We start from the raw sequence: 22,465 nt of genomic DNA, 5'->3' as shown, positions 1-22,465 counted from the left end.
CCCTTGAGTCCGCCATTTTTGAGCGGAAAACATCGCCATGGACCCATCTGCAGGCGACTGTCATGTTCATTGTGGGGAGATAATCTGTTTCAAGGTTACGCGGACGTTTGAGGTCTGGTAATGAGTACAATGCGCTTTCACTCTTTCCGCATTCTTCTCTTGCTACTTTCCCACGCAACGTACGTGCCAGTTCGTAAAGCGTCACCATCATTGGGGGGAAAGACGCGACGTTCGACATTCCGCCGCCAGGGGCGACGCGAATATGGAAAAGGTCCCTTGATTGCTGCATCATCCCTTGTATAGCTTGGCATGTCATTACGAAAGAGAATGTAGGGTTTAGAATGTAGGCCTACCAGACAGTGTAAAAAAATAAAGGACTAAATATAGAATAGTAAAAAATAACACCCGCGCGTTAAATTCGTGACCACCGCTATATCGGTGACACTGTTATGGGAGACGACAACGGTCCCGAAAACGCGATAAGCCAATCACGCAATTTCTTTCAAGGTTGCTGAGATTGGATTTTACAGCTTCCCTTATCGTATCGTTTATGTAGAGGACTTCCACAGTACTAAAACTTACTCATATTATATTTTGTACCGTCTTTGAGTGAGTCCTTTCTTTCGCGTGTTTACATGATTGCATTATAAGGTGTTGTCGCATAACGTTAAAAACGAACGCGCTTGGCCGCCATGATGGTGGTCACTTTTTTGGCGCAGCTGCCGTGATTATCTAGCATTTGATCGAAAACGAAGCCTTGAATGGTGTTTTGAAATCCCCTTGCGTTCGTACCCCTCCCTTATCCCGAACACACTTCGTCATTGTCGTGCTCACATTTCCTTGGAAAACTGTGGTTGTTGCATTGAAAAATAATGTAATTTGTCATCTTTCGGTGCCGCTAGCACGAAAAGGGACCACCAATGGGAGGTGCGTACGAGCATGCCACGTCTCAATGTGACGTAGGCGAAAACTCCCCATAAGGAATTCTGCGTAAGGGCCGGATGGTATTCGCGACATCTTCACGCGGGCCGCAGGAGTTTGATCTACGATTTTTGCTGCTGTGGAATGCCGAGTCCTCTTGGTTCTTTGTTGCTTTTGTAATGTGACTAGCTCCCGTGGCATAGTGGTTAGAGTGACTGCTGTCCACGCCGACACTGGGAGGTGAAGCGGGTTCCAATCCCCGCACCGGAAGTGCATTCTGGGGTTTTCCCTGGGTTTTCCCGCAGGCCTCCCAGACGAATGTCGACCCAGGGCTCCCTGAAGTCCGCCCAGGACGCGTACTGACCTCCATGTAATATTGCTTCCTGTTCTTTCCATCTGTCCATATACGCCGTTCATAGCCACAGTTGCTTCGCGGCGCTAACACTGAATTGAAAGAGCTTTTCTAATGTTGTGCGACATTATAATTAGTGTGAAACTAATACAAATCATGCGTCGCTCTGCACCTCAAAACAAACTGCGGGCTTCGCAGAGCCTCGAAGGTGGCCTTGATGCGCAGTATGTCAACGTTCCTTCCCGTTCACCTTTACCGTATTTGCAATGTTTGCCGTGCCGAAGCAATAAATATTTGCCGACCAAATGAAGCAGATGTACACGGGTAGCCCCCGAGTACTCAGCAGTTACACAAGCTCCGTAATATCGTCTACTTCCGATGCAGATCGGATGCCCTGAGGAAAATGAAAGCTCCGCAGAGAGTGAGTCATAATCGGTGGAGGATGAATTCGGTGGGAGAAAACTCGGTCACAGCTGCTTCCCGATCTGAAAGCATCGACGGCAGAAAGAGAAAGTGTGGCCTTCTTCTTACGTCATGCACGTCACTTCCGGTCTCGAGCGTTCGCCTGGAATCTCTCCCGCCATTACCGGTCGTCCCAGGTGTGCTCTGTGTTTGTTTGCTTTCACTAGTCATTTACGTGTGCACAAACATGATTTCTTTTTTCCCTTTTTGGAGGCCCATGATGACTGTCTGTGGTGCTCAGAGAAAAAGTTATTCGCCATTTATCGGGAATGAAGGAATTGATATGTATGGTTATCAAAAATGGTGACCACGCCAAACTAACGTTGATCTACTGCCAAACTGGGTTTCATTTCATGTGTTGAAATGATGATTATTATTATTATTATTTTTTTTTATGAGCGAGTTAATCTTGATCTCGTCCAAATTCAACCACGGGAACCCTGGACTCACGCTGGCCTCTGAGATTCATCCTTAGACGGGCGCCTGCCCTTTGTCGTGCTTGAAAATTAGAGACAGGCACTTTTGAGCCAGTGCTGTTCGCCCTCGAATTTCTTGGCGAAATGCAGAAATATTTGACGACAGTACCTTGACAGATGGTTAAAGTTGCCATTAGATTTGCCCTGGGACTTGGTATATGGTACTCTCTTCGGCAGTCTTAACTTGCACTGCTACGCATTATTTTTCGACAAGCTGTACCTTGTTTCTTTTTTTTTTTTGTGTGTGTGTGTAAGCGTGTGTGTGTTTTCGTTACGGGAGTGGAGCTGTGAGATCTTTGGCTTCTCGCGTACATTGCATTTTGCAAAATCCACAAACCCATTATTTGGAAAATGTTACAGTATATAGATATACTGTAACTGCCGCAGGGTACGACCGCGGATAAACGACAGGACGGTACAAGTCGTACAAGTGGAAAAACAGAATTGTCGCGGGTTTCGCTCTGACAAAACGGTTGCCTACATTGAACTCTGTCACTAAATGTAGGCGAAACTAGATCAGCTGACATGCGATCACATAGAAGTTTGTGAGCAACTAGATCGTAAGCCCCACCGACATGCTCGGTTACACCATTTGGCTTTGATCAATCACATATTCATAAATTCACTTTCGTTACCATCAACTACGTTTGTGAATCTCTTGTCTCTTCCTGTCAAAGCGAGCAAATGTTTACAATTGTAGATGGAGTGCCGTCAATTTGGGCACTGGTCTAAGGATTTGTTTCTCGTTTTTAAAGGAGCAGTGAAGGCACTCTCTCAAAACATTTTCGTTTTTGACTTCGGCATGTTGTACTACAAGTAACGTGGGCTCTTGCGCAATAACAATTATCGCAGTTATTATCGTACCGTACCCGCTTGAACGAACGTTGAAGAAATTCCTTAGTGGCGTCCTCAGTAGCTTTGTCAGTGCTCTACGCACGAGCAGCGTTGAGCTAGCAACCCAAGAAATGAGGACGCGTATATTTAGTTATTTCATAAACAAAAGTAGGTTGCCAGATATCATTACCCAATCTGATTAGAATGCTACTGTATTAACGACAGTGTTATTTTTATTTAATGTTTAACTGAGGTGATATCGTGATATCAGCTACAAATTAATGTGATCCCACACGTGGAGGAGGTAATGATACGAAAAACGCTGAGGGTATAAACGTAATAGAGATGTATACCTGGTAATGGTGGTGGTGACGAAAACCGGCTCGGCCGTTGTTGGCCTCACGAATGTGGGTTGCGTCACGACTGTAGCCAGGGTGAGATGAGATGATGTGATAACAGATGAAGGAATTACGGTGGCCGAAAGTTACCTGTACCTTATTAAACCCTCGGCCGCAGTGGAACTTATAGCCTCAGTGATCTATACCTTCCACCTTGTTTAAATGGGTATAGACTGTGGGAATGAGGGCTAAATGTGGTACTTTAGTCCTGGTTTATATCTTTTTTATGCCATTTATATACCTTTTCTTCTAACGTTGTGTTGAGGACACAAACTGAAGAATCTCCTTAATGTTTGTGCAAGCGGCTTCTGTATAGTGCGCGAGAGAGGCCTGTGACCTGCAAACTGTCTTGAAAGTAGAAACTCCTCCTCCTTCCCAGAGCCCGAAAGTGAATGAATGATGCTGACGCCACTATACGTGGTGTGGAGACTCCGCTGCTGTCATCACTCAGCATGCTCACTCAACATGCCACTCACAGCTGCTGAGTGGTATCACTCAGCAGCAATATCCGTTTCCCTTGAGTTTCGTAAACGCGAAGAGCACAAAAATGCTCAACCATGGTCGTGACACAGGCAGTGCAGCGTGTCTCACTGCTTGACTTGCATTCCTTACACGCGAAGTCGATAACGCTGACAGCAGAAATGTACAGTTGTCACAGTACCTCAGCTAAATGCACAGCCCTCGAGAGCAAGTGGTGATTGCATGGGGAATAAGGATACGTTGGACAATAACGTTCGAATCGTAGCAAAGTATAGTAACGTCGTTATTTTGCTCTGTTTTCGTGGAAAATGTTTTGGATCATCGCGACCAACTCTGTGAATTGGAAATAATAAACGTATTTATGGACCACAGCGTATACATCTTCGGCGGCAAATTTGTTCATTACATTGCGTGTCCTTTTTCCGGAGGGAGCACCAAAGCTGCCACCTTGAGCCACTCATGTAAAGGAAGAATGACTCGTGACATCCGTACAACGTTTACAGGTGTGAAATAATTCCGCGGCTTAGAAAAGCTCCTGCGTGTCTGTCGCGCGTCTATTTATTCATTTGCTTGTTTGTTGAATGCAAGCGATAAGTAAGTCTGCACAATGACCGTGGACCATGTCTTAACGCACGTGCCTTATCTATCTATGAGAAACGTTATAAGAGTTGTATTATAGCTGTATATAGAGAATTACGACCCGCTCGTATGGACTGTCTCGTCTGAGAAAGGTGAAGGACAGACACCGGAGGAAAAAAAAAACGTCTCTTGCTACTCTCTGATTAATTCTAACGAGTTCAACAAATTATATATTCGCTCCCAAACGGCGAACGTCCTTTAAAAATTACACAGTCTGCTCATACCACGATCCTGTAACGAGAGGTTTGTCTTGGCAGTTGCAGCTGCCTTCCAGCATGCGATCGAGAGCTGAGCGACATACACCTATATATGAGATCTCTTCGTTGGCTTTTTTTTTTCTTTGCACGGGTACCTACGGTTATCGACTGCTGATGTTGTCGATTGTGCATCGACAGAGCAGGCAGGTGCTACTTTGCGGATGGCAGCGAGGTGAGAAATGGGCTGATGCGTGGCACTGAATCGCAGCAGGGTTACGTGGTAATGATTCGCACATCGAATCCTTCGGTCACACGCGAGACGACGTCCGTGGAGGTGCCAAGCAGGTGACGACATACAGTAGGCGTCGCTGGTGTCTCGTAATTATTTTTTTATATTTTATTTTACTGCTTCCGCGGCGGGTCGTTTGTTATCCGTTGTGCGGAAAGGGGGAAAGAAGTGAAGGGAAAAGAAAATACGCTCCTTGTTGCTCAGCTGCAACGGTGAGAGTTTCCTTTTTGAGCGTTTGCATTTCCTATGACTTTGTACTTCTTAGGGCGATAAACTAAGCGAGGCAGGATCTGAAGGCCACCCTCAGTGACACGTCTCAACGCTTGCGTGCATTTTTTGAAAATGTTTAGCTTATTCCTATATAGACCTCTAAAATAGTAGCATGGGAAATGTGTGATCCGCAAAATAATGCAGGAGAGGCCGCCACGAGTTTTAGTGAATCGTTTTCAGTCAAACGGTTCTCGAACTGTTTCGCGATTAAACGTCACTGAAGCACCGTTCACGTTGGCCCAATGTCATGCCGCAGCGATAGTATTTACAAGACTTTTCTTCCTGCAGTATACATGGGACACTGGCCTGATTTAGGCTGGTTACTAGACCTGGGCTCATATTCCCATTCTGGGAGTTTTATGCCTTTGTGCACCTACATTACCTGGCTATGACAGCTTCGTGTCACACCAAAGAACTGGATGTATTACTTATACCTCATCGTGCACCTCATAATTTCATAGCACATACTAAGCAGTGTACCCTGGGTTATAGCCAGAAATTAAGTGAAAATTTTCCTCAGTCGTTGTCTCTATACATGTATTTCGTTTTGCAAGGTAAGGTATTTTGTGTTACAGGGTAAGGTAGGGTGGGGTGTCGGATACCCTGGAAGGGAACTTAAGGGTGTGTTTGTGGTGAAGTTCTCGCAGCCCTCGAACAAAGTTCCTGGTCGATGGATCTCTTTGCATGGGTCCTTCAATATATCACTCCCGAATAAGCTTTAGCTGTCCACGATCACTTGATGGAGCCACGTACTTGTATAGTTTTAGACCGAAACCATACGACGTTGGCAATGAACCGTCTATAGTCTCGCAAACTTGGCGTCCCAACAAGGCATATGTTGACTTATTTCCTTGTGTTGTCGGCCCAGGAGCGACATGCCACCACACCGATAGGCAGATCTTCCGGTAATAACCAACCAGCCAGTAGAACTTGAGTCATCGTAAAGTGACGAGAGGAAAAGTTGAACCAGCTGAACTGCCAGCGGCGTGTCGCGTTGCTGCATTATTTCCTTTCTTTCCTTTTGTAATACCCACCATCGAAGACAGCAGCGTCTAGCTGCATGAACTTTGGAAACACACTCGTTACGCAATAGAGTACCAAATCTGTTACTCGTCAACCCTGACGGTCTTCTGTGCGACCACGGTTTGCACCACGAATAAAGACTTTATGCGCAGAAGTCGGCGGGACCCGCCCGCCCATCTGCCCGTCCTCCCACTTGGCTGGGGGGACAATGGAGCCGGGTGACCGTTGCCCTTAGTGGTTTAACGACCGCCGCCCACGGGGCTGCCCACCGCATGTGGTTATCATTTGGAACGAACTGTAGGCCAATGGGCTTTGAGAAGTGGTTTGCTGCACTCCTTCACTGTAGTCATGAAGGGTCCTCGCCTCCACATAGCATCTCTGTTGTTTCTGATAACCTTATCGTTGTGTGGGGTGCTTCACGATAGTTTTGCTGTTGTGCCTGCAGTTTTAGGTGAATCTTGTGGTAGACGTAAACCGTTACCTATTAATGCAAAAGCTTAAGTGTTAATGATTGCTACCGTAATAGCTTAGACGGGCTGTAATACTTTGATAACTATCTTTTAGTGTAGCGGCAGTGATGTAACCCTTTGATAATTACATAATGTACTTACTGTACTGTACGCCGCAGTATTGAGGAAAAATAATTATCTTTATAGTGGCATACTATATGGTTGGCGAGATGGAAACCTTCTAACAAACTCTCCCGTCGATATCTAACATCAGTGGAGCGACGGCTACAGCTATTTCATTGGTAGTCGCAAGCGTATAACATCTTTCGCGCAACTTCACTGGCGGAGGCTCCTGCAGCGATGTCATAGCAGTCCTGACGAGTTTTGATTTCAGCGAACTCGGTATACGGAGCGCAAGTAGGTCGGCTGTCTGCGCAGCTCTCCCGTTTCCCACTTACCCCTATTGCCCGTGGAGTGACATCATTGGCTCCTCTCCCAAATAAGAGGGTCACAGCTAACGCACGTGGTGTACCACTAACGTCTGCTCTGTGAGTGGACAAACACTACGTCACGTGACTCCACCAATCTTTGCCCTTTTCCCTGCGCATGAGGCAAGCTGTTGTGGCGTATTCTGCACGTCTGTTCTTCATTTGTTGTAAAACCTGGAATGCGGGTTCACATCGATGCAAATAGCCGTCTTATACTTACTGGACTTAGTGGACGTCTCATACATACCCATACACCAGCGTCGAAACATTTTTAAAAGGACAGTCTGGAGATGTCCACTGGTTATGAGACAAGAGTTGTGTTCGAGTGCTAGTTGCGTGGGTTGCCAGATGGCGAAATGTCACGCTGTAGGGCGTCGCAAATTTTGATGGAAACGAGAAAACCATGCGGCATATTGGTGTGCAAAAGCGCTAGGTATAAAATTCAGTTATAAATAACTGGCTGCGAATTTAATTGATATATTTTGTAGGGTGATCCTGAGCATGAACAGAGTCATTTTAGTTTTGGGTCCGGTCTGTCGATTTAGCAACGGACAGCAGTGTAACGATAAGTAGGAATCAAACTTGTGCGAACCTTTCGAAATATAGAATACATTGAAACAATGTGTGGCGAAGTACTCCTGTATTGGCCAAATAGAAAGAAGAGATGACACATCTCTTTTGCGTTAATAGCGTTCTGACGACTACGTGTGGGTGGCCACAATCAAACTATTTCGTAAATATTACGGGAGGAACGTCGCGTTTTGCGCTACACTTGCACGTCTCTGAGCAAACATGCAAATGCTTCCGCTCGCAAGACGAATACAAAGACACGTCGCATCATCGTGGCGACACAAACGGCAGGAAACATCTGTGGGTAATATGCGCGCCTTGTTTTCTTCATTCTGTATTCAGAATGCACATCGTCTGTCACAAACACTCGCCTCGTGCATGCAGTGCCCACAGAAAGCACAGATTCGTTCGAGCTGTTCTCATTATGTACACAAACGGGCGGCAAAAACTCAGTTTTTCGCATAGGTTGCTCCATCTTGCGTGATGTCATGGTCTCAGGGAGCTAGCTGCACACGTGACCTGCGCCTTCTTTTTTGATATGGACGCTCACATCCGTTACTTTGCTAGTCGAGGAAACAATGTCAGCCATTCTTGTTTTCCCGGCTTCGGTTGGCTCAGTTGGTAGCGTGCTCACCTACTGATTCCAAGGTTGCGGGTTCGAACCGCCAGCAACTTGGTGACAGTTCAAAAGCTGCCTATAGACCACTTTACTGTGCTACACCGCTCTCTACTGTCTCTTTCCACAATACCCGAATCATTTAGAGCTCTGAAGGAATCACACAAGACAAAGTCGTTTATGAACGGTATACAACATGACGATCCCATTGCACTGCACATCGAGAACTGGGACAGCTCAGCCACAAAACATGCCGCCGATCACGATCGCATTGTAGTTTATCCAGTGATGGCTAGTAGTTAACTACATGTAGTTAAACTGCTAGTTAAACTACCTGATTTTAGTTAAAAAGTAGTTCTCAACTACTTGCAGAAATGTAGTGTGCAACTACTATTAAACTACTATTTCGAGTAGTTAACTACAGTAGTTAGGTTACTGGCAGGCGACAACTACTTCCGATTTTGCCGCAAGTTTTACGGCAGCATTGTGCTTCCGACTTTTACCTTGAGCTACTTGTTTGATGAGAACGGAGGTGCAGAGCAATTTTACCGTGCATGTGTACTAAATCTTCACTTTTATCACTGCTTATGATTCATATTTAGGTGTCCAAGAACACTATAGAATGGGATTGGTGCTGATGGGCAACGTTAAGTAGTTAGAAATGTAGTTAAAATACATTGTAGTAGTTACAGAAGTAGTTTTAACTACCTTCCCTGAAAAGTACTTGAACTACTAGTTAAACTACTCCGTGGCGAAGTAGTTGGTAGTTATAGTTAAACTACTGGAGAAGTAGTTAGTGGCCATCATTGAGTTTATCTAATGTTTTCGCCGAGCCAGTTTAGTACTGATACTGTGCAAGCATACAATAGTTACTCACCTTAGGCGAGCTGTTTGATTGGGGCGTTCCTGAAAACAGCGTTGATTTGCTAGCGTGCACCGATTCATGGGCGACGTTCATTTGTACAGAGGTATCGTGAGGGAATCTCATAGAGGCGATGTCAGGGAATCTTTCTGTTTAACTTATGAAAGCGATTCACAGTCAAACGATTTCTTCGTTGAGCGTTGCGCGGAAACTGATGAAAAGTGATTTCGCCACACTTTCCCCATCGGGTTGTGTATCCCAAAGATACACGGTTTTGGTGCATGCCCACTTTCCATGAAAACGATCACTCCAATTGATTGCTGTTTTGCCCACACCAAGCAGACGATCTGCTGACTCCAGCGCCACCGCAAGAGCGTGACGTCATGCGCGGGAATTTCTCTATACGAGCGAGGTTGAATACGCTGTGCCGTGTGTTGAGATTTCAGCACACTCTAAGAATACCCCAGGTGGACAAAATTAATCCACTGAGCCACTGACGCGTAGCGGGTGGTCATACTTGTCTCGCGACATGAAAAGTGACGATTTATTATTATTATAAACGGATTACAACACTGAAATGGATAGAATTATTTCTTTTTGTTTCCATGTATACTACAGCAGTTGAAGAACATTCAGTGTCAGGTATCTTTTCCAGTGTGATGCCAGTTACTTTCCATGCATGAGCGGAAGTATGTTTGTACTGATCGTGTTTAGCGAAGTGTTCTTAACTGTATGACGGAAAGGGATGCTCTGAGTGATGCTCCCTCGCAGAATTTCAGCAGATGTAGAAAATGTTCCTGAAGGCTTTATGTCTGTGACAGAAACCAAATTTAATGTTAATGTGAGTATCTATAAGCAGGCCGTATATAGACGTGCCTAAGCATTGGGCCCCCCACACTGAAAAATGTAAGCGTAGGTTCAGCGGAAGGCAGAAGAATCTGACTATTCAACACAGTATATAGTCCTAATTCTAATACTACGTAACGTGCTAATTCAAAACGGCCTATGACATACAAGCATGACGTCGACCTAGCTGGTACTACATGTGTAGATTCCCTGCACCATGCGTCCGTATCAGGGTGTCCCAGAAAACGTGTCATGGAATTATAATTAAAAAAAAAAAACTACGGCGCCCAGAATCATGGGTCAACGGCAGTTCTTACTGGGTTTTTGCCACTTCCTGATGTGAATGTCATGTAACGTAAGATTAATTATGTGAATCTTTGCGAACTAAACTCGGAAATTTGCAAACTAAATCCCACTTTTTCATCCCGCAAAGGTGAAGAGCGTGCCGAACTTGCCCAAATCCATGATAATAGACAGAGATATTGAGGAGCTATCCCATCGGAAAAAAAATAGCCGAACATGCTCCTCGGAGCACCACGCGCAACGACTTTTTGAGCGTAATCGCTGTCTGTCCGACGAAAGGAGTTTGGAAACCCTAGAAAAGGTGCCCAAACAGCACAATGTACTGAAAGTCAGGTGCAATAGGGGTGGACGGCATGTGTCTTATCAATGTTCTTTAGTTTCACAAGTCTGTTCAAGGCCTTCCACATACCCGTCCACCCCTATTGCACTCGACTTTCAGTACATTGTGCTGCTTGGGTGACAGTTGCTGAAATTGGGAAAAGGAAGGCATGATCCCAGCGGAAGCCAGATGCGATTAAGTCATGCCTGTGTTATCTCTTACTACTATCCCGGTGTGGGCCGGGTTTCCAACCTCCTTTCGTCGGGCTGACAACAATTGCCCTGAAAAATTCGTCGCGTGCTATGCTCCGGGTGCTCCGTAAAGCATGATGTTCGGCTATTTTTTCCGATGGCATAGCTCTTCAATATCCCTGTCAAGTATAATGACTCTGAGTAAATTCGGCACGCTCTTCACGTTGGTGGGTAGAAAAGTGACCTTCACTTGGCAACTGTCCGAGTTCACTTCGCAAAAATTTACATAATTAAACTTGCGTTGCATGACATTCACATCAGGAGGTGGCAAAAACCCAGTAAGAACAAATGCCGTTGACCACATTTTATTACAATTCAGGGACACGTTTTCTGGGACACCCTGTATATTCTGTGCGCCATGGTATATAGCCTATACGTGCGACTTGTGTCTTGCAATGATCCTGTGTGAAGGTTGGTATTTCAATGATGTTCTTTACTCATGTGACATATACAAATTATGTGGGATCTACGCATTCAGCTTAAGCGCATATCTGAAGTGGTTAGGGCGGCAGCAATGACCTAAGTGTGTGGGGTTTTTTTTTCCTTCGTTTTTTTTAATCATCGTGGTAACATGTGGTATGTGTGTTTTTTGACACTCACCTTCTTAAAGTGTATTCTATATTCGTGTTCTTAACCGTTCACTTTCCGTAGGATAACGACGAGCATAGTAAACAGATGGGGAGTTTTCGACAAAGGAGGATCGTGTTCAACCCAAGAGGTCTACACCGGGTTCCACCTCACTTAATTCACAGATCAAGTGTAACAGCACTTGTCTATCTTACTGCATTTACTGCATTTGTCGATCTTGCCCTATCCCTGCTGATTACCGAAGTGTGGTGCACTGATTTTCCGGCCGTGCCGTAGTTGTATACCTACCGGCACGGCACAACATATAACGTTTCCTTGGGTATACCACACACGTTTGATTGCGTCTCTTGTTGCGTCTTGTTCAATTCCAAAGCTAGGTGATGTAGTTTGACAATATTATTGTATGGTCTTCCATCTACGCCATTCAATGTTTTTAGAGCAAACAATGCGCGTAACTACGACATCCCTAGTGGTGCTGGGGACACACGAAAGGGTATCATGTATAGTCCAAGCCCGAGCATGGGCAAATACGAACAAACAACACACCATCAGCACAACCTTCTTCGTGTTTATCTTACCTTATCTATTGAGTTTATCCACCAGCTTGCCTATATGTACGCCATATTATTTCCCAGATATCATCTATGTATTGATGTACCTCTGCACTGAGTACGATCACGTGGTATCCAATCTCCAGATCTATGGGAGTTCTACAGACAGGCATGTCTGCTCAGAAGTTCCTTTCTTCTGTTTAGTCTATAGTACCCATATCTCTCGTGTGTTAGTACCTTCACTATGAGCAGCACGTTCACTGGTGTCATTCTGCTTTTCTTTCTTTCTTTAGACTGTGCTCGAAGGAGGAGACTGCAGCAAAAGCAAAACGAAGAAAAGCCACGGGCGAGCGAGGACTGCATGGATATTCATCACTCGGCGGGTTGCGGTATCCTCCCAAAGGCCCTGTTCCCCACTCCCTGAGACCCTAACTTGTGATGCGTTGAGCACCGCCTTCCCAGGTTAGATTCTCAGGCCCTGGGTAACAGTAAGGAGAACGCAGCGCTGGGATCCATACGTCGCCTCTGTAATATGTGTGAGATAACACCCTCACCCCTGTGTACCAATATGTGTATCTCAATTTGGTGATAATGCACAATGTGTTGGAATAAAATTTTGCAAGATGACACATACTCTTACATATAGGTTATCATGTGACGCGACCCGTTCTTCCATTTCACCAGCAATGCGGGAGAGTCCCCTGGCGATGACAATCCCCACTGGTCATCATTGAACTAAAGTAGTAGTCGTTGTACATATATGGCACGGTGTCTGCCCAACTTCCCTGTTCCCACACTCCTTCCTGCTACCCTCTCTCCATCTGTCCACACCTGTACGCTGCCCATGAGCCACAGTTGCTTCGCGGCGCTCACACGGAATCGAAAAAAAAGGTCACCTTAGCCCTAGAAAGAGGGGAGGAAAAATGAGGGTGTCCACCAACCTGGAAAACCGGGTCAGTGAATTCTGATGGAATTTGCCAAAAAGCAGAGCTGAAGTCAGGGAAAATCGCGGACAAGTGCTGTGACGATGCGCAGCAAATCGCGAGTGCCGTTCAGTGGTTGGGTGGCCACGGCGCAGTAACATTGCCGTGCACAAAAGTAGCGCAGTCTCACTAATACTAAATAAATTATCTGTTTTATGAGGGATCCGTATCAAAATGTAGCAGCAGAGGCACCCAAGTTCCCCCTTGGTTTGGTCAGGGAATTCGCTGGAATAGTCAGTGAAAACCTGGAAAAGTCACGGAATTTGAAGGCTGGAATTTGATTGGCTCCCTGAAAAAGATACGTGCGCGTTCTGCTGCCACTGTATGCTTCAGACATTGGAATGAGAGACTGAATAACACTCGCTATTTCCCCTGTTGGGCCTCAAAAATAAAATGGTCCGCTACCTTTATTCCTGTACACGTCTATTCGCATATGAGCATACGGATAGTGAACATATATATACATAAAAAAAAGTGTTTGCCACTTCTAAACTTTTTGGACATCGTAGGACTGGGGTACTCACTGTGAGCCGAGCCATTATTCAATTTTTCCACATTACCGGCTGGAGTGGGGTAGAGTATATCACCCTGGCGATGAACTCACAAATCATCACTATTAAAATAAAGTTGCTGTTGTATTTGTCAAAACAAAAGAGTTCGTTGCCTCTGTCGTTACTGTTATGAAATATCGTGTGCGCCGTGGCCAATGGCGTTCAGGATCAGCGTGTCGGGAGGGCAGGATAGCCGACGTTTCTGCCTTCGTGGTCTGTGAGCACCTCTCGTCTGCTGACTGCTCTCCATATTGATAACTATTATCGACGGACATAATTGTTATTCACTAGTGTGGCATGTTACCTCTCTTCGTCGGAACATAATCTTTTTTGATGGTTTGCGCTCGGACGTACAGGAACGCTCGCAAGAGCGTTTTGAGGTAAAGCATGCTTAAAGTGCCACTCTGTACTCGGAAAACAGCGTCTATATTATTTATTACATGAAAAGAACGTGCCTCATGTGTTCTATACGCGAAATTTCAATCCTGTTTACGAACACTGTGCATTTCTGTAAATTTCTGACGATCTGCTGAGCCTCCACAAGTTTCGATGACGCGAGGAGCGGGTGACGTAATCATAAGCCCACGAATTGCAGTGATGTCATGTTGTGGAAGGCACTCTTCTCCTAGCAACGACGCCGGCGTTCGAGGAGGGTCACATGGTAGAGAAGTCACATGACGCTGATCGGAAGAGTGGAAAACGCGAGAGGTGTCAACTCCCTCCTTTGTGCTCTCTCGAAGGTCGGAGCGGTCGGAGGATATGTCACGTGGGGCCCCACTAACGGAGTGCAAAAAGTGAGCTCCCTGGAAGGCGCGAAGGGCAACCACGTTGCCAGATGAGAGCTGGGCGCTCCGTCGGAGCCTAACATGACGTCACAGTTCTCAAACATAAAAATTAAATTTATCTAGCTTCCACGTCATGCAGAGAGCCAAAATATTTTACAGGAATGTAAAGTGAGACAAGAAAATTTCAGCAACGTATCATCACATCATGAGGTTCCATTGGCCAGACGGTGGCAAGATCCCAGCCGAGACAGGGTCCCGTGAAAGTCGAAAACCCTCGAGTAGTCGCGCCTTCATCCATTCGAGCTTCGATCCAACCAAAAGCGCGGGACATAGCGCCGTCCCACGAGCAGGCTGCCGGGACTAAGGGGCCACAGTCATAGAAGCGGGACCTGTCCTGCCTAAATCAGGACGTCTGGTCGCATGAAGTGCAAGTCCTGACAAATGTTTACGGAACACCGGAGTAGCGAATATAGTCATCTGAGCGATACTCTTGCTGCAAACAGGAGCAGATAGACTTACAAACAGGTGACTGGGTACTCCATACACCTCTCAGTAAGTGTGTCCACTCCCATTCGCTGCTAGGGTGTCGCTCCGATCAAGAAATACGTCACTCTGGTGTCCCGTAAACTTTTGTCGGGATCTGTACGTTATCACCTAATGTCAACCTGTATTCTCGGAAAGTTGCGATTCCGGCAACCGAGGGCACCACTACACGAGACAAGACTACATCGCATCAATGTAAACTGTAAAGGTAAGACAGTATTGTGCACGTCTCCTGAACGCCTTCGGAACAAGCGTACTTAACATTTTTCTGCATGCCTGAAAACCTGGTATCCAAGAAGTATTCGAGCACAAATGTGCAATACGAACGACACGTAAAGGCATAGGCAGACATGTACAAAATACTGCGCAAACGTATTTAATATAATAATACTAAATACTCCGCGAAAAAAAGTAGTTAAGATACAGAAGAAATACTCAAAAGAGTACTAAATACTCTAAGGAATATTTAAGATACTCTTTAAAGTACTCCAGGATTAGCAGTGACTGAAACGCGTATTCCGAACGTGGCCGTACAACAACAACAACAACATAGATGAATGGATGATGATGATGATGATGTGGGATGTTTCCCTGCGCCGTACAAATGAGAGGAATAAACTTAATCGGCCATACTTAAGCATATATTTTGTTTGCACGCTATAATAATAGCATTTCAAAGTGCTCGTCAAAAAATGAGGGAAATTCCAGTGAGCTGAAAATCTGGACACGGCGGGAAGTGCTGATACGGCTTGACGAGGAAGGAAACTATTTTGAGCACTGAATTGCAAATACTGAAAAAAAAAAGTATTCTAAATACCTTAAATATACTTGTCGCAAAAGTATTAAGTAGAGTACCAAAATACTGAAAAGAAAGGATATACCAAAATACCAGAAAAAAGCCTTTAAAATACTGTGTTTTGATTGCATACTCAAGATACGCAAAAGTCTGGGCGAAGGTAATACACGGTGGTATTATTGAATGCTTATTGGTAAGTGTCGTGGGAGTGTATAGGGTGAAACTTGCATCACAAAGTCGTCATGGGATAAGACATTTACACGTGAAATGTGTAAATGAATTATGTATACGACTGGTCCGCAATTACGTTCGGTTTCAGATTTTCAACATATGTGTCCTCTACCGCGAGAGTAATTGTGGGTAAGGTGCGCGAATAAAAAAAAAAGATGTCGGGGGCAGGCGAAGCGAAAAATAATTCGCAGGGCAATAGTAAGTATATACATTTGCTGAAGGTGTCATCATAATGAAGAATACACAAATGTCTTTAGATGTGTACCTGAACGTGGTTATTTTTAGAGAGCGATACTTGTTTTAAGAACAGTGGTACACTTATGCTGTAGGTAATCACAAACAAAGCGGCCGGGAGTGACTTCATGATTTATGTGTGTCGTGCATGCCAGTCTCCAGGAAATCACTGGTTTTCCTTTCCTGTTCATCCCAAGGTCATGGGTTCGATCCCAGCAGCTGATGACGCCAGCAACTTGGCGGTAGCGTACATGTAAGTTGCTTAGGCACGTATAGATATTCCGCGAGAGACGTTAGATATTATGTCGTGTGGTTTTAGCGCACATTAAAGAACCCTAACGTGGGCTAAATTAATCCATGGACCGCGACCGTGGCGACGATCATGGTCACAGTTGTCTCTGGACGTAAAACCACGAATTATGATGCCATGAACCCCGATGTTTGTCATGCTTCGATATCCTTCGATAACGCGGATTCATTGAAAATACTTACCCGCACATCAAGTTCGCCCTGCCTAGCACGGTATAAGAAATATTATGCTTTGGAATTGCACGGCCTCGAATATCTGCTGCGTTTCTGGAGCCTCTAACGAAGTATACGATGTTGTTGTCCCCACCCCGAAGGAAGACTGCGTGCCTTGTAAGTCCTTTGCGTTGTTTTAGTAAAACGAGATGTTTGTTAACCTTCAGTCGTGAAGCATGCTGTAGGCGATGGAGATACCACCGCAATCCGCTCCACAACTGGCATGACGGAATTCTATAATTGGCTATACCTGGGTAGGATGTTCTTTGCTGAATGGAAACATGAACCGAATTCTCATATTGAATGCATCCCCTCATGTCGTCATCATCATGGAACATTGTATGAAAGCTAATATTTGCAGATGCGTCGTGGAACCCAATTCCATAAAGCATTTACATGTTTTACAATACACGTGTGGGGCATTGAAATATGCTGCGAACGCCTCGATGCGCGCTTTTGGCTCAGTTAGTTTGGTGCACGTGTGTTCTTTTTTGCATCAGCGGTTGTCTCATTTCGTGTAACGGTTTCATTCTCTCCGCGTTTGTAAAACCGGCATTCCCTAAGCCAAGTCCTGTGAAGATATCAAATCATCTTCTCACAATCAAAATTCCAACTGTCACAAATATAGAGTGGATGAGACGTAATAACTGCTAAAACTGCTGACTCATTGCCTGACGGTTTTAACTCACTCACGGTTGTGCCGTCTATGTTCTATTTACGGGCCACATCTGCTCCAAAATAACAAAAATAAAACAATAAAAGAAGGATACTCGGCGAATCCTGACAACATATCACCCATAGGAGAAGCTTGGAAAAGTGCACTATCTTTAAATGTCCTCTTTTCTAACGTTACCATGACGATGCTGGACAGCCAATCCTGAAAGACCAGGTCCAAGTTCACGCGATTACGATTTCCAGCCAAAACATCATTTCTTGTGCGCGCGATCTCCCTGCTCCCTGATCTCCTATTCCCGAAAACAGTCCCGTCGTTTCTTTCCTCTCGTACAAGGAATCAGTCCTGACGGGAGAGAAGAAGGGGAGGAGGGAGAGACTCGAGCACGCAGGCGCGCGCTAATTAATATTCCCTAATTTGAGTCTGCTCGGGTTGCCAGACGTCAGTCCGACTCCCGCGCTTCCTTGCTGTCGCTTCGTGCCGCCGAAAACTGCGTTGCGTGCTTCCTTTCCTGCAATGACGGCGCGTCGGAAAAGCAAGTCTCGTGAAGGGGCTCATTCTACGCTTCTGTTAGTTGCCGGTTCCGCTCGTTAGTAAGCGTTTTGAAGAGTCATCGTGCATCAAGCATATCGGCTGCTGCTGATGTTTAGGTGAGTAATACCTCATATCTGGCTAATCCGTAAAGTTGTAAGACGGGGCGGGAATGTTAGTTTCGCTATTACGATATATTTTGGACGTAGAACTCCACGATACAGAACCGTTGCTAAAATTTGTCATTTCTGGAAGGCAAAAAATAGTGGTGCTCTGCAAAGATGGTTGGTTCGAAATGTTCTTTGTATCCGGGAAGCCAGATATCGTATTTATTTATCTACTTTTAGTTTGGGGGTTTACGTCGCCAGACAACTGAGATCATGAGCGACGCCACAGCGGTCGGTCTGTGGATTGCTTTTGCCCACTTGAGGGTTCTTTAACGTGCGATGAAAGCTCATCACACGGCACCCCGTATTTAACGTCCCTCGCGGAAGACGGCGTGCCTAAGCAACTTGTACCCTGTCACCAAGTTACTGGCATCGTCGGCCGGGATCGAACCCGCGATCTCGGGATCAGCAGGCGAGCACGCTACCGACTGAGCCACCGAGGCCGGTCGAGATATTGTAGGTGTCTGTTTTTTTTACCGTTCTTGTTCGTGATCATGTAAGGGATGGACGCGCAAAATGGTTGATTCCATTACAAGGGTACACGTGTGTATTCTGGAAAACGTAGGTCACATCATTACTGAAAAGCCTTCTGCTTCTCTCCCTCTTCCTGTTGCGTGTTCATAATGTAGAGTTTTCATGAGCTTCAAGGCAACGGTTGACCAGTGATTTATCGAGGCACCCTCTGCACCCCCCTAACACCCGCAAGTGTTTGGCGACACACACCCTAACCTTTTTGCCTGTGCACCCCTACAGGAGGGCAGTTGCTATTTCAGCTTTAATGACATCCGTAATAATTGTTGTTATGACGTAACTGTAATAATAACCCCACCTCCAAGTTTCTGCTATACACCCCGTGGTGCCTGGGATACTGGGTGAACCGCTGCAGTTGGCAAATAAGTAATTTCAGATGACTAACGTTAAATGCTTCGACGTGCTCTGAGCAACTCGAAAGCACAAAAAAGCTTAGCTGTAAAAATTCCTCCCTTCAGACAGACGTATACTGCTACAGAAATTTGAAAGGCTATCTGTATGGCAAACGCAATGTTCCTCTCCACAAATGCCACGGCAGGAATGGAGCTCAGCATACTAAAGCTAAACAAACGCCGTCACATGCTTTCTTGTGGTGTTCAGAATCACGGTTTAAGATATTGCAATTAAGTACAAGCTGTTTATAATTGAATTTTCTAGCCACCACCTTCGCTATCCTGACGCTAGTGTGAGTATCTTGCGCCATCTGCTCTGCCAGGCAATCGAGCCACTGATTCCAGAGAAAATTTGAACCTGCTGATTGTATTTTACCATATCTCTAAACAGTCCCCAATCACTTTTATATCGGTCGCAGAGCCTTGAGACGTCCGCCGTGGTGCGGTAGCTACCCAAGCAGCACAACATGTTGGCCCAATATTGGCAATGTCGGCACAATATTGATCCGGGATTGGATCAATATTGGGTCGGTATTGCTACTATTGGTCCAATATTGAGCCAACATGTTGTGTTGATTGGGTAATGCTTACGGCACCGTAAAACCGCGACTGAAATTTGTTTCTCTTGCTTATCTCAAAAACCAGGCGCTCTGCTGGATGAAATTTAGTATTAGGCATGTACACTTTGCAACCTTGCATGCTCTCAGAATCAACGCATAGCCCCCTCAAGTGTGCGAAAGTCTGTATAGCCACCGTACAACGATCTGTAGCTCAATAACCGCGAGGTTTAATATACCGGTCAGACAGTAACGGTACAGCCGGTATATTGACGTCATCACTGGAACGCGCACGCGCGAAAGAAATACCGGCGCCTGTCGGGAGGCAGAGGCAAAATACTGCCCCTCTACCGGGGCTTATACCGTGCGAAATTGACACTAGCGCCGCCACGCTCCAACTCCGCCGAGCAAGATGGCGGCTCCCATGACCGGAACATTGCCGGTAGAAACCAAATCAGGAATTTGCTGCGCGTGGACACGTGCTTGCGGCACCCTTGCGCTGGCGGCACGCGAGTAAAATGAAATGAATTGGTTCTGTCCGGCAAATGGCTGTTGGCACATGTTTTTATTCAGTTATTATGGCATTACTAATGTCACTGTTGTATTAGTTGGCACATGTACTAGCTAAAAAATTACAAGCACTCAGATGAAGAAGCCACGGGTAATTTCAACACCAGCGTGACTGTATACTAAAGCCAAGTGTTACAGCTTTCTGTCCATACAACAGGGGGCAGCCATCGTGGTAGACGCGGTATAGCTTACCGGTCTGCCGGTTGCGGTATATTAAAACTCTCCAATCTTGAAAACTGAATTGCATTGCCAACGTCGTTCGAGTTGTCACCTGTACCTGTGCCTCTATAGTGTAGGTCCTTATACCGTTTAGAGCGTGCGTAGGTATATTACTCATTTTCCCTTAATAACGTTGTCCTCAAACAATCATAATAAATTTTCCCTACGTGATTAACCTTAGGGCATGATGTCGCATCGCAGAATGCCTTTAACGGCGTCAACTCTGTACCAGTGGAACTATTGTCTTCGCTCACGAAGAAGGGCATGAATAGATATAGTACTCTGAGCCCTTTTTGTTCGCACTATTAATTCTTAATAGTCTTACCAGCTGCCTATACGCGTTTTTTCCGTGGGATGCAAAAGCTTTTGTCTTTGGCCATGCTATCTGTCCACGAAGGATTTAGTCCCGGCCGGAGATAATGGGGCGAATAATCCGAATCCTCCTTCCATTTCTCATTCCGAGTAATTAATGAGCGCAGGCAATTAAAATGGCGTGACGGCGCCGTAATGGATGGCTGCCCCGATACTTAATTGATGATCGGATGATTCTGAGCATCCATTACCGTTGGCAGGAGAGTCAACAGGTTCAACCTCAAGGCAATGAATGGACCATGTAAACTATAAGTGCATGTGTCAATACAGGCAGGTGCATGGAGTGATGATGCGTACTGTACTCTTATGAATGTCATTTGCAGTTTTGTGCATGCACTTAGTGCTGTACAGCTGTGTGCGTGTTATACCGCGACCTACCACGTTGGTAAGGCAGGCACAGTCGGCCATATCGAGTAAAGGTCTCGCGCGTGCATCAGCATATATACAGACTATAGGTGTATGCTTGATTTCAAGGTATGCGTGCAGCTTTGATCCATGGTTAATGACAACCTCATTCTGATGATGATGCTGATTGGAGGGTTACATCGCCCACACGAGATCCTCTAACCTAGTGCTAGCGGCGATTTGGTGGAAATATAATGATTACCGCCACGATGAGGGAAAAAAAAAAAGAAGATACTGTAGGCAGTTGAAGCAAGTCGAGCTGAAGACTTCCTTTTCCTCCCCCCCCCCCCCCCCCCCCGCATACATGCACTCCGCTGGATATTTTGTTTAAGCAAAGGTGTCGTTGAAACATGAGATAATTGTGTTTCCGCAGTGGTCAGAAAGACATTAGGAGTACTACTGGAACTGTATCCTACGGAAATACAGTAACGCAACTTGTTTGTATGAGTGCGGAGATCACGTGCTCTGCGAGTGACAGTTAGGACCAGATAAATGCTGCAAAGTAGGGGGCGCAGCGCGAATGCGAAAAATACATTAAGGGCTCGAAAGTAGCTGTGAGGAAGAAAACAATGGCTTATGCCAAACGTATCCCTTTTCACGTTGCAGAGACGCCACGACATACACTGCTCCACTTGACGATTTACTGTGACACTGGAAAGCCAAGCCAGTGCGTGGAAAAATGTTGACTCAGTGCAATGCACACCATATGTAAACCTCATCCTGAATCGCGCATCAGAAGCAGACGCCGCATTATCAGTAAACGTGACCTATATAGGACGCCCATTTTTATATACAGCTTTTGTTGCTTGTTCGCTAAAGAACCCCGGATTCTTGAGCGAATAAAGAAGAATACTTCGCGACCGTGGGTGAATGTCATGTAAATTCTACGCCAACGCGTTTCTTTTTCTTTTTTTCAATAGCTCGTGCGTTCTGTGTTTCGTCTTTCGGTTTTCGTAAATTGGGAATTGGAAGAAAAAAGAAAACATACAGACGAAGGCTGCGTGAACATGTATACCCGCTACTCAGTAGCACTAAGCAGTACAGGTGCAATCTCAGAAGATTTATCTATTCGATAGCCTGAGCCTGCAGTGCTCTTACGTCACAATTTTCGCCAAATGCACTCATAGTTCTTTAGGAAATTAAAATTAAAGTTACGGAGAACTCTGTATCGAAGTGGTCACCTGCTGAACATTGCTTGCCAAGTACGGCGGAATACCAC

General features: G+C 45.5%; 1 protein-coding gene and 1 long non-coding RNA gene across 3 annotated transcripts in view; one reads left to right on the top strand and one right to left on the bottom strand.

Moving 5' to 3' along the window:
- Window positions 1-22,465, bottom strand: part of LOC135385213 (uncharacterized) — a 162,111-nt gene that overhangs the window by 2,931 nt on the left and 136,715 nt on the right. The window lies entirely within an intron of this gene.
- The window catches only part of LOC135385209 (uncharacterized), a 281,039-nt gene that overhangs the window by 185,930 nt on the left and 72,644 nt on the right, over window positions 1-22,465 (top strand). Inside the window, exon 1 of one of the 2 annotated variants that reach the window (XR_010420345.1) lies at window positions 17,947-18,152. The exons of the other annotated variant lie outside the window; for it this stretch is intronic. The gene's annotated coding sequence lies outside the window, so the exon portion shown is untranslated. Of the gene's footprint in view, window positions 1-17,946; window positions 18,153-22,465 lie in introns of those variants that run through there. 2 annotated transcript variants of the gene reach the window in all.

The sequence above is a fragment of the Ornithodoros turicata genome, chromosome 2, assembly GCF_037126465.1.
Source record: "Ornithodoros turicata isolate Travis chromosome 2, ASM3712646v1, whole genome shotgun sequence".
In the NCBI taxonomy this organism is placed as follows: Eukaryota; Metazoa; Arthropoda; class Arachnida; order Ixodida; family Argasidae; genus Ornithodoros; species Ornithodoros turicata.
Note: the sequence above shows the minus strand (reverse complement) of the source record. Positions and strands in the feature narration are given on the sequence as shown.